Below are 10,439 nucleotides of genomic sequence, written 5' to 3' on the forward strand. Positions count from 1 at the left end.
AAACCAGCCACAGCCCCTGCACCTCCTACCTGCGCGCATCCGTCCTTCACCTGGGAAATAACGGTGCTCACAGCTGCACCACGTGTCTGGGGCCTGCTGCTCCACGGAGGGCAAAATGCCTGGGGTGTGTGGTGTTTTTTGTTTTTCTTTCTGTCAAGTGCATCCCGGCTCTCATCTCTGATGAGCTCCTCACAAGGTCAAAATAATTGCACTGGTTCTTGACAAACCGACTGACCTAAGTAAAACTGGTAATGAGGTCACGGGCATTCCGGGCAAGCCGGCTGGTTCACTCACATTAGGCCCTCAAGTCTTTTTCTCCCAGCTCTTAAAAATACATGTTGGCATCAAAAATGTTGGAATTCTTGCCGGGCCAGCATGGCTCGGCGGTTGAGTGTTGACCTATGAACCAGGAGGTCACGGTTGGACTCCCCGTTGGGGCACATGTCCCCCGGTTGCAGGATGGATCCCCAGTGTGGGTGTGCAGAAGGCAGCCAATCTATGATTCTTTCTCATCATTGATGTTTCCCTCCCTCTCCCTTCCTCTCTGAAGTCAATAAAAAAAGATTTTTTTTTTAATGCTGAAATTCTTAGTAGTGAGTGGAGAGGGATGTGGTTGCCATCCAATTCTAAACCCAGTTCTTCCAGCTCAGCCTGTGCAAAGACGGGCAGTTCACGGTCCGGTTTACTGGGCCATTACTCAAACTGCCCACCGGGCTGGCTGGCGGCCTTGATAAACACCAAGGAACATGCAAGAAACGTTTCCCTGCACTGTGTAAAATGCAGAGCTCCTCACACATGCCAGGAATTCTTAGTCACCTGAAATGATAACACCCTTAAAGTACCCAGGATACAGCCACTACAGGTACACAAAAGCTGGATAAAAGCATACACATCAAGTTCTATAGGGTGGCTTTTCTCTTTCGAATTCAGCGGTATGAAAAGATCAGAGTTATCTTAACCAATAAATACCTGTATGTCATACATAAACAATTAAGATTTTCAATATGGGGGTGAGGGCGGAGGGTGAGAGGGGAACCGGGTGGAGGGGAGCTATGAGGGGAAAAAAGAGGAACAACTGTAATAAGCTGAACAATAAAGATTTAATTTAAAAAAAAGATTTTCAATATGAAATACCATATATTTTGCAATCCGGTGCTACCTGAACCAGGAAAAAAGCATTCTGCAAGTCAAAGCCTTATCAACGCCCCCCCCCCCCAACCTCCTTGCATAGAAATAAAGTCACTTTTTTAAAAAGTCATGTATTTTTCTTTGTTTTTAGACAAAGTGTTATTTCTTCTTATAAGAACTGTAATTACCATGTCCTTATGAGCAAACGCTATTTTTTATGAATGTGGGAGATTTTTTTATTTTAAAAGGTAGTGGTGGGAGACTGGGAATCAAACCGTGACCTCCTGGTTCACAGGTCGACACTCACCACTGAGACACCCTGGCTGGGCTCCGTGTTTTTTTTTAATTTGTCACTTTCCATCAAGTCTCTTGTATATTATTTAAGTGCTGGATGACGACGATTTGCCAAAGATCTAATACATCAGATTACAGTTTTAGTATATTTTACTTTTGCCATGGCTTAATAAATAATAAAACCGGGCCAAAAAAAATTCCACTTTGAGAATATACTATGATTTAAAAACTGCACTAATAAAAACACGTCCTTGAATTATAGTGTCCTTTTTAAATTGTTCCATGGTATTTATATCTAAATTAAACTGACGAATGTATATTTTATGTATCACCTTTGCTCCAAAAATGCAGAGAAAGCTTGTATCCTTTGTAAAAAGAACAGTAGCCCTAGCCGGTGGTTTGGCTCAGTGGGTAGGGCCTTGGCCTGCAGACTGAAGGGTCGCCGGTTCGATCCCGGTCAAGGGCATGTACCTTGGTTGCAGGCTGGAGCCCCGGCCCCAACCGGAGCCCATTGGAGAAGCAACCGATCGATGTGTCTCACATGGATGTTTCTCTCTGTGTGTCTCTCCCCTTCCCTTCCACTCTCTCTAAAAACCAATGGGAAAATATCCTCGGGTGAGGATGAACAATAAATAATGATCACGGTAAAACACGGTTGTCAAAAGCTAAGAAGACAGCACCTTTGCTTTGGTTTATTTGGGGGGAGATGCTTTCCTAAGAAGTGAAAACCCTTTAGCAACGAAGAGTTTATCCACTAAACACCCAAGAAATGTGGACATTATACCACAAGTTTAAGGCTGAGATAGGGAAGTGGTTAGAGCTCCCCGGACTTCTGGCTGGGAAGGAATACAAGCGCATTTGAGGTCCCCGTCGAGAGTTAAAGTCACGCTTAACCAAGAATCTCTTTCGGTTCCACAATTTTATCTTATTTCTGATCCTCTCGTGCAAGCTGAACAGGAAACGAAACACCACAACACTTACAAAGACAACTTCCTGTGGGATTTTTGGTGTCTGCGGCTCAGGATGAAAAAAACACACACACACCACGTGTGCAAAATCTTCGCGAGTCTTAGAATGAACCACTTGGCCAAACAGCCGTGACCCAATGAATAACAATGTGCGCACTCACACTGTATATGATTATGTTCTCTATGTATATATTTCCATCGCAAAAAAATATCCTTAGGAAAAAATATCTGTTATTTCGGGTCCGAGCTAGGAGTGTATGTATGAAATGCAAAGGGGAAGTCAAGAACGCTGATAGAACAGGAGGCGGTTTTGATTTTGTCCGAGGAGAGAATATAGATACAAAACACTAGAAGTAGGAGAACTTCATCAAAGCATTGTAAAATAACAATGATAGTAATCCTAATCTTACTCCTATGCCATAACTCAGTGTCGGGGGAGTTAAAAATTCTATAAATTGATTCAGAGTTTTCCTCTGCCAATAAAGTCATTATACCATTAAATAAAGAAGATCTTTTTAGGCACAAATACATAGAGAGTATATTTCCAGGTCAATTTCTGTGTATTTATTTGCACATACTAGTATACATGGAGAGATGGAGAGAAAGAGAGAGAGAGATTGATTGATTCCTTAAAAGCTGAATGGCCCAGTCCCTCTGAGTGTAATGTTTGGATTTAATTTTTACAATGTTTGTGATCAAACATTTATAATAATGATCTTTTAAAACAAACAAAATATAGAGAAGTTAGTGCAACTCCACTTAAAAAGGAGCAAATACATTTTTATATTTCAAATAACTTGTACAAGGGGGTCAAATATCTACATTTATTTGCAAAAGAGCCACTGGAAGGACACATCACAGGGGAGGGAGAGGACATCGATAATATAGACTTTTCTCTTTTTTTAATATGTTTGTATTGATTTCAGAGAGAAGAAGAAAGAGGGAGAGAGAGAGAGAGAAACATCGATGGTGAGAGAGAAACATGGATGGGCTGCCTCCTGCACACCCTGCACTGGGGATCGAGCCCGCAACCCGGACCTGTGCCCTGACCGGGAATCGAACCCTGACCTCCTGGTTCAGAGGTCGACGCTCAGCCCCTGAGCCACGCCGGTTGGGTTGGGAGCCCATTTTTTATCTCCTGCCCCTGCCTCTCCTTTTGAAAGGGCAACACGAACCGCTGAGGGAAAGCCACCCGGTTCATCAACACTAAATAAATGCTCTCTTTGGGTAACAAAGGGTGGACACAGATGGTGAGAGCTTCAGAAAGAGCATGAGGGGGGTGGCTCATGCCCGGCGCGGGCTCCATCCCCAGTGCGGGGCGTGCAGGGGGCAGCCGATCCATGATTCCCTCTCATCACTGATGTTTCTCCCTCTCCCTTCCTCTCTGAAATCAATCAAAATATTAAAATAAATAAATTTTATGTGAGAATTTCATTGGGGGCAGCCGATCCCTGATTCTCTCTCCTCATCATTGATGTTTCTCTCTCTCTCTCTCTCTCCCTCTCCCCTCCTCTCTCAAATCAATAAAACTTTTATTTTTTTTTTAAAGAAAAGAGCATGAGTTGGATAATCTGGGGACGATCTTCTGGTGCAAAAGCTGTCTCATGGGCACAACAGAAGTGGGGTTCCGTGGGGGGCTGGTGTGTGTGAGCGAGGGGGGCAGGGGCAGACGCATCCCAAGACCCTCACTGGCCATAACTGTCAGGGCTCGGAGGAGGCCCACGCCAACGCTCTTATTCATCGGTAACACCATGAGGCCCGTCAGTGTGGGATGCGGCTCTTTGTGGCTCGCACCCATTGTGGAAAGATACACATTATCAAGCTGCATATTCTGTTTCTGTGACAAGCTCTAATTTTAAACGTGATTAATACTTCCATTGGCGAGTGCGTGTTCCATGGAGATGAAAAGCTGTATGAAAGCTGGGCGCGTTCAAAAAAAAACAACACAAAAACACACACATACGTACAAATCCAGCTGAGATGTGTGTGTGTGTGAGAAAGAGAGAGAGAGAGAGAGAGAGAGAGAGAGCAAGGGTTGTGTTTTGAGAGGGAGTGGTTTCCTGACTCGTGGGGTTGAGTGGAAACATTCTTAAGCCAAATTCATTTCTCTGATATCCTGGAGGCAGAAAGAAGCGGGCGCCTAAAATAGCCTAAAACCCTGCTTACACATAGAATCAATGCAAGTGAACTAAGGCATGCGGCCCCCACCCACCAGTTCTCATCTGAATTAGTCTAGGCAGTTGGACTGGAACACTTAGCGACACGGCGTACTTTTCACTCACTCATTCATTCAATTTTCACTGTTCGGCGCGTATTCCTATCCTCTCTTCCTGCGTGCCAGTCTTTTAAATTTTATTCTGTGGGTTTTTTTCTTTTTCAATCTTCACCGGAGGGCATGCTTTGATGGATTTGAGAGAGAGAGGGAGGGAGAGCAAGAGAGGGAGGCACACCCATCTTCTCCCCCACCCCCCAATCCCTAACCCCTGACCACGACGAATCCACTCTCCATCTCTATAATTATATTACTTCACGCATAGGACGTAACTGGCATCATACAGTGTGTAGCCGTTTTTGAATTGGCTTTTTCAACTCAGCACAGTTTCCTGGGGGGGTTATACAAGTTGTTGCATGTATCAAAGATTCCTTCCTTTTTGTAAAAAAAAAAAAAAAATGTATTTATTGATTTCAGAGAGGAAGAAAGAGGGAGAGAAACATCCATGATGAGAGAGAATCATGGATCGGCTGCCTGCTGCACGCCCCCTACTGGGGATCCAGCCCACAATCTGGGCATGTGCCCTGACCGGGGAATCGAACCCAGACCTCCGGGTTCATAGGTCGACGCTCAACCGCTGAGCCACACGGGCTGGGCGGTTCCTTCCTTTTTATTGCTCAGTGGTATTCCACTGTGTGGGTGTTATGACGTCACCATTACGCATTGGAAGATGTCTGAAAAGGTCCCAGCTGTTGGCTCTCAGTACTAGACCTTCTATGAATATTGGTGTGCGAATCCTCGCCTGCAAAGAGCTCCTCGCTTCTCTGGGATACGTGCCCGAGAAGTCAAATGCTCAGTCCCGTCGTAAATCCATTTTTAGTGTCGAAAGGAAGTGCCAAGTTCTCTTCCGGACTAGCCGTGCCACTCTACACGCCTACCAGCAAGGCTCGCGGGCTCCGGTTTCTCCACACCCTGGTCAGCCCTGGCTGTGACCGCCGTGTCTCAGTTTAGCCGTCCTGACAGGTGTGCAATGATAGCTCCTGGCTTGATTTTGCATCTCTCTAATGGCTAGTGATGTTAAACAGCATTTCACGTGCTTATTCGCCACCTGTACCTCCCTTTCCATGTCAATGTCTTTTGTCTATTCTTTTTTTTTAATATATATTTTATTGGTTTTTTACAGAGAGGAAGGGAGAGGGATAGAGAGCCAGAAACATCGATGAGAGAGAAACATCGATCTGCTGCCTCCTGCACACTCCCCCACTGGGGATGTGCCCGCAACCGAGGTACATGCCCTTGACCGGAATCGAACCCGGGACCCTTGAGTCTGCAAGCTGATGCTCTATCCACGCAAACATCTTGACTGTAACTTCATGAGAGCTCCTGACCATCGGCCTGCAGACCAAAGGGTCCCGGGTTGGATTCCGGTCAAGGGCACATACCTCGGTTGCACGATCCTCCCTGGCTTGGGCCCTGGTCGGGGCGTGTGCAGGAGGCAACCGATTTGTGTGTCTCTCTCACATCGATGTTCCTCTCTGTCTTTCCCTCTCTCTTCCACCCTCTCTAAAAAAAAAAAAAAAAATCAATTTTAAAATATCCTGGGGTGAGGATTAAACACAAGCAAAACAAAAACTTGAGATGTTACTGGTTTTGCTCCCTCTGGCTGGAAAGCTGAGAGACGTAACAGCCCCTGACAGCTCATCCTCGGTCAGACTCCCGGTCAGACTCCCGGAGCGCAGAGCAAGTTGGAATTAGCCATAAAGTAAAAATTACAGCATCCAGAGACCTGCAAACGTTTCAGATTCTGCTGATCCGGGACCTCCAATTACATGGTAACTAAGTGCTGCAAAGCAGACAACCCCAAGGGCGGGTCTCTGCTTTAATGAGTAGCTGGGAACCGTGTTCCATCAGCAGGCCGTTGGTGCACAAGCATCAATTATTTTCCGTGGGTTCAATATTTTGGCTGAAATCTGTCCCCCCTACCTCCCCGCTCCTGCCCTCCTGCTTGGTCAGCTTTCTGGCTTGAACTAGCCAGACTCGACCTCAACCCGGTGCAGACGACACCAGAAACGCCGGGCTCAGCGCCTGGCGGCCAAGTTTAAGGTCTGGCCTTCCAGGCGCATGGGGAAAGGGTTGGGCTCGCACCCCTTCTGGTCAACCTTAGGCTGGCATCGTCCCCCTTTGTGGGCTCTTCCTCTCCTCCTCCTCCTCCTCCTCCTCCTCCTCCTCCTTCTTTTTAAATGTTTTTATTGGGGATCAATCCCGCAACCTGGGGATCAAACCGGTGACCTCCTGGTTCACAGGTCAATGTTCAACCAGTGAGCCATGCGGGCCAAGCTCTTTGTACCTTTTTGATACTTATATATTATTTTTTGTTTCTATATTTTCTTTAAAAAAATGTTTGTATTGATTTCAGAGAAAGGAAGGGAGAGGAAGAGAGAGAAACATCAGTGATGAGACAGAATCATCCATCGGCTGCCTCCTGCACGCCCCCGACTGGGGATCGGGCTGCAACTCGGGAATCAAACCGGTGACCTCCTGGTCCATAGGTTGACACTCAATCACGCAACTCGGAAATCAAACCGGTGACCTCCTGGTCAGTAGGTCGACCTTCAACCACTAAGCCACACTAGCCGGGCACAACATTTGTAATTATTACAAATACTTATAAAGGTTAGATAGAGTGAAATATACCCTTTAGAGGGGCTCTGTTTTCACAAAGCCACCCCAGCCGGGCACAACATTTGTAATTATTACAAATATTTATAAAGGTTAGATAGAAATATACCCTTTAGAGGGGCTCTGTTTTCACACACACACACACACACACACACACACACACACACACCAGCCTCATCCTGAACACAATGGCTGTGCCATTAAAGCTGACCAGAGGAAGTGACCCCCTGTGGTGACTTACCCTCGTAGCGAAACAAAAATAAACACCAGGACCTCTAAAAAGAAAAATAATGAGACAACTCAAAACTCTATGACATGCACTTTTACACGGGGACTGAAGGCACTTGTCTTCAGGAACATGAAAGCGATTTCCATAGAAAACACCCAAATCTGCCGGAAGAACGGTAGCCCGTGAGAGTGACTCACACCATGTTATCCCGCGTTATAGCGTAAGGTGGCCCTGGCCGGTGTGGCTCAATGGATAGAGTGTAGATCAACACCCAAATCTGCCAGAACGGTAGCCTGTGAGAGCGGCTCACAACATGCTATCCCGCGTTACAGCATAAGGTGGCCCTGGCCGGCGTGGCTCAGTGGATAGGGCATCGGCCTGCGGACAGGAGGTCATGGTTCATTCCCAGTCAGCCTCTCTGAAATCAATAAAGATATATTTTTAAAACACACAGACACACACACACACACACACAGAGAAATGCCACGGTGTTTTTCAAAAGAGAGACCGGCCACATGTGGAAGGAGCACCACACACCTGCATGTCTAGCAGATGGTCGCCGGGCACAGGCCACGAGGCCACTGGGTGCCCATGAATCATGTATGAGGAACCGGATCTGTCCGGGCTCCCACTTGGCTTAGAGCACGTGGAAAAATGACAAGACTGTTTGGTGGCGCTGCTTACGTGGAATACATATAGTTTGCCAAACTCTAACCCAGGGGTCCTCAAACTTTTTAAACAGGGGGCCAGTTCACTGTCCCTCAGGCCGTTGGAGGGCCCGACTATAGTTTAAAAAAAAAAAAACTATGAACAAATGTCTGTGCACACTGCACAGATCTTATTTTGAAGTAAAAAAACAAAACGGGAACAAATACAATATTTATATTTGCACGTGGCCCGCGGGCCGTAGTTTGAGGACCCCTGCTCTAAATCCTTGTGCAAAATTTCATGTTTTTGCATCACAAGTTGTTGCGTGTATCCAACCTGGCCAGTTTGGCTCAGTGGATAGAGCGTCGGCCTGCGGATCGATGGGTCCCGGGCACAATTCTGGTCAAAGGCATGTACCTCCGTTGCAGGCTCAGGCCCTGGTCGGGGCATGCGCAGGAGGCAACCCATTGATGTGTTTCTCTCGCATCGATATTTCTCTCTGTCTCTCCCTCTCTCTTCCACTCTCCCTAAAAATCGATGGGAAAATATCCTCAGGTGAGGATTAAAATGATTTTTTTAAGGTAATGTGTGTTATATGTAGAAAATATATGCCCCGGCTGGTGTGGCCCAGTGACTGAGAGTCGACCTAGGAACCAGGAGGAGGTCAGGGTTCGATTCCTGGTCAGGGCACGGGTTTGATCCCCAGCAGGAGGCGGGCAGGAGGCAGCCAGTCAATGTGTCTCTCTCGCATCTCTGCTTCTCTCTCTGTCTCTCCCCCCCCTCCCACTCTCTCTGAAAATCAAGGGAGCCGACATCCTCACGTGAGAACAGCAGCAACGACAAGCGAATGGATGCATGTCACACTGAATGTGAACTGTACGGGCAGTCACTTTTTTCAAGTTGCTTCCTTGTTCATAATGAATCATTTCCCGGTGACTTCGGAGGGCCGAGATTGTAAGTGAACATCGTCTATCTGCAATGACACAGTGTCTCCGACAGTTATCTTTTCATCTTTTCTCTTCTCGGAAGTGTCTGAGGCTGGAAATACAGGTAGAAGTTGGAGAGTCCAAGCGAAAAAAGAAACTAGAGGTGAAGTGACTCACCCACAGTCTTGATGGGAAAGACAAGACTGGCAACCAGCATCCTTTGGCTTCCGTGGTTTGTTACTTTTTTAAAAATTGATTTTGGAGAGAGAGAGAGAGAACGAGGGAGGGAGAGAGCGAGAAACATCGACTTGTTCCACTTATTGACGCATTCCTTGGTTGATGCGTGCATGCGCCTGACTGGGGATGGAACCTGCAACCTTGGCGAATGGGGATGATGCTCTAACCAACTAAGGTACCCGGCCAGGGTGCTACATTATAAATTTTTTAAAATATATTTTTATTGATTTCAGAGAGGAAGGGAGAGGGAGAGAGAGAGAGAAACATCAGTGATGAGAGAGAATCATGGATCGGCTGCCTCCTGCACGCCCCCTACTAGGGATCGAACCTCCAACCAGGGCATGTGCCCTGACGGGGAATTGAACCTTGACCTCCTGGTTCGCAGGTCGACGCTCAACCACTGAGCCACACCAGCTGGGCCCCCCACATTTCTTATCAGAGAGATATGCAAGCTGCTTTCTCGCCTACAAATCCTTCGTATTTGGCATCCTTTTTTCTTTCCCTTCATGGGTACCAAGCGTCAACTTTTATGTGCTTTTTATTATTCCTTTTAACGTGTTGTTTACAAACACCTCTGTGTTGTTCGTACAGCTCTTTTCTAGAATAAGAGCTATTCTACATAGGTTTGTACATATTATCATAAGTCAGCAGTAAGCTAAATTTAGAAGGCTTAATTTAAGCCAGGTCACGGTTCGATTCCCGGTCAGGGCACAGGCCTGGGTTGCGGGCTCCATCCCCAGTGTGGGGCGTGCAGGAGGCGGCCGATCCACGATTCTCTCTCCTCATGGATGTTTCTCTCTCTGTCCCTCTCCCTCTCCCTTCCTCTCTGAAATCAATAAAAAGATATAAAATAAGTAAAAGAAGCTGTCTGCCCATGAGTGGTCAGCGGACGGTAATACATTTCCAAGGACCAGCTGCGAAGGCATGCTCCACCCTTGGCGGCTGGAAGAGAGGAGATAGAGAGCCGACAGAGACCTGCGTATCGATACAGCTTGGGGCTTTTTTTTCTTTTTCTTTTGGAGATCAGACGCCTTCTCCCTTTCAAAAATAGCAGCGCATGCATTCTCTGTGAGAGCTTCCCATGGAGGCTTGCGTGAAGGTCTGGCATGATTCACCCC

At 46.8% G+C, this 10,439-nt stretch overlaps 1 protein-coding gene across 1 annotated transcript in view; it reads right to left on the reverse strand.

Moving 5' to 3' along the window:
• TJP1 (tight junction protein 1) overlaps positions 1–10,439 on the reverse strand; it is a 112,182-nt gene that overhangs the window by 79,460 nt on the left and 22,283 nt on the right.

The sequence above is a fragment of the Myotis davidii genome, unplaced genomic scaffold (assembly GCF_000327345.1).
Source record: "Myotis davidii unplaced genomic scaffold, ASM32734v1 scaffold164, whole genome shotgun sequence".
NCBI classification, from domain to species: Eukaryota; Metazoa; Chordata; class Mammalia; order Chiroptera; family Vespertilionidae; genus Myotis; species Myotis davidii.